The sequence below is a fragment of the Octopus bimaculoides genome, chromosome 2, assembly GCF_001194135.2.
Source record: "Octopus bimaculoides isolate UCB-OBI-ISO-001 chromosome 2, ASM119413v2, whole genome shotgun sequence".
Taxonomy (NCBI): Eukaryota; Metazoa; Mollusca; class Cephalopoda; order Octopoda; family Octopodidae; genus Octopus; species Octopus bimaculoides.
Window position 1 is genome coordinate 79021964 of NC_068982.1, and position 2812 is coordinate 79024775.

The 2812-nt window shown below is 35.2% G+C and overlaps 1 non-coding gene across 1 annotated transcript; it reads left to right on the plus strand.

Moving 5' to 3' along the window:
* The first annotated feature begins 1021 nt into the window (after positions 1-1021).
* Positions 1022-1103, plus strand: Trnas-cga (transfer RNA serine (anticodon CGA)). Its single transcript has one exon. It is a non-coding gene; the product is annotated as a tRNA-Ser (tRNA).
* The last annotated feature ends 1709 nt before the right edge of the window (positions 1104-2812 follow it).

The following is a 2812-nucleotide window of genomic DNA, read 5'->3' on the forward strand; positions in this document are numbered from 1 at the left end:
TATATATATATATATATATATATATATATATATAATTTGTGAACTTAAATTATCGAAAACACTTGACGTATCTCGCATACAATATATATTTTTCATATTCCATTGCCACAGGAAAACCTGTGTAAAGTTTACATGCATCATTACCATAGATTCTCTCAAGAGAGACTGTAGTAGTAGTAGTGGTAGTAGTAGTAGTAAACATTTTTAATATAAGAGGACAGTCACAGATGGTCGGAATGAACAAACTTGACTGATACTTATTCTTTTGAAGCCGCATGAGTGAGATCAGAATCGAACCCGGTGAAGTTACTACAGTTGAGGATTTAACTGTAAAGTGTAAACAATCTAGTCTGGGGCCATGTGGTTGGTGAAAAAAAAAAAAAAAAAGAGAAAGCGCAAAAAAAAAAAGAAAGAAAAACGGATATAAAAATTCTTATCGAAACTGGTTTACCCACAGAATTATAGGTGTGTGAACTGAATAAATGTCCTTAATTATGGCTATAGAAACTATTTTCATTCTTTTTCTTGTCGTTTTAACGAAAAACACTACTACGGCAAACATTGCAAACAACAAGCGGTAAAATAAATAAAACAGTCATTCACACACACACTTCTACAATAATACACATATACAGTTATGATTTATATAAATATAATATATAAACGAATGAATAAAATTATTGAAATGTTTGTAAATATTGGAAATCATTCGGATGATTCCGTCTGGCGTTGAAGAAAAAAATTTAGATAAACAGCAGCAGAGAAGAAAGTAGGTCATGCTGGGAAAGGTAAGTCGCTCAACGCACAGACGACTACAGATATATACAACTACTCTCCTCGTTATTGTAGCTACATAATATAAAGCTAAACCGACAAGAAAATATTATTTTTGTCACGTAGACACATCTATACCATAAAAATGTATCTATATTCAATGAAAACAAGCATCAATCATTCAAATTATCACAACTATTCGGCTCTCTTATTTATATAAACTAAAATGGGCAGCGGTTTACTAGATGCTGCGATGGCCGAGTGGTTAAGGCGTTGGACTCGAAATCCAATGGGCGATGCCCTCACAGGTTCGAATCCTGTTCGCAGCGTTAATTCTTTTTCGTATTTTGTTTCTTAGCTGTTGAACGTTTGAAAGTGTTTTGTCTTTTTTTTTTTATTATACTTAAAATATTTTTTTTCTACTTTTTTAAAAATATATTTCCGTTTCATTGATTTTTGAAATTTAATTTTTCGTATACTTTTTACAGTATTTATAAATGAAGAGAGCTGAATGTTTATGTCTTTTTGATTGAAAACGAATACCAGATCACGAACTTCATTAATTAAATGATTATATTATAACTGAATAATGTTATCTTTTCTGTGTTGAAATTCCTACAACACAACCAGCACAAGTTAGAGCCCTCTGTATAGGAATCATGCATCATCTTTAGACAACAATAAGCGCAGGCGTGGCTGCGTAGTAAGAAGTTTGCTTCTCAACCACATGGTTCTGGGTTCAGTCCCACTGCGTGCGCAAGTGTCTTCTACTATGGGCTCGAGCCAACCAAAGTCTTGTGAGTAGATTTGGTAGATGAAAACTGAAAGAAGCACGTCATATATGTATTTATTTATATGTATGTGCGTTTGTGTCTTTGTGTGTGTTTGGCTCCTGCCACCGCTTGACAACCGCTGTTAGTGTGTCTATATCCTCGTAACTTAGCAGTTTGGCAAAAGACGCCGATAGCTTAAAAATGAAAACTAAAAATACTGGGGTCGATTCATTCGACTAAAAATTCTCCAAGGCGGTGCCCCAGCGTCACGCAGTCTCATGACTGAAACTATAAAAGAGAAAGGATAAACTTTTAACCCCTGATAAGGCTAAAGTACGCGTCCTCGCAATCACATTAATGTTTGCTCATCATAATTATTAAAAAAACTGTACGGCTAAATATGGCTAAATGGATAAATAATTCTATCTCCATTGTTATAATTATTGTAATTGCGTCACCTCTGTACATATTTGCTTATAATCTGAGACGTGCTCTATTGCTACTTAGGACCTTTCATTATTTAGGATCTTTCGTTATTTTCGACCTTCGTTTTCTGAAGGAGAACTAAGTGTTTCTGATGAATTTTAAACTAAGAATAAATCATACCTGCTTGGACCTGTTTAGAAACTGCCAAAACTCTTCTTGTGTGCCAAATTTTTCAATGACACTAAATACATCTCTATATCATTTCGTATATTTTACTAATTCATCACAGATACATTTACCCACTCTCACTACTCTCACAAGCACTTATATGCTGTGTATCCTCCCTTTGTTTCTGATACCCTTACTACAGCGGTCTTTGCTTTCTTGAATAAGATCACTACGTAACAACCTACCAAACTAATTCAGTATATTTACTTCTCACGTCATCGTCTCTTCTCTGTTACATATCGCTTTACAAACCAGTAATAACACTTTATTGAAGACTTGACACAGTCCTTAAATCACAGCCTTGGTTTCTGCCGGGGTTATTTCCCCTAACAAGTTTCCCAAATAGAATCTGTTTAGGGATGCTGCTATCGTTTATTCTAATAAGGTGTCCAGTCCAATGCAACCAGTGCTCGTGCACCATCACCTCAATACTCAAGATATCAGCTTTCCTCGGGACCTGTGTGTCTGGAGTTTTTAAGGTCCAGCCAACATTCAGAATGTGTCTCTGACATCTCTGATGAAAGCGTTCAAGGACCGTTACATGACGTTTGTAAAGGGTTCATGTCTCACATGTGTAAAGGAGCAATGTCAGTACACATGCACGGTACACA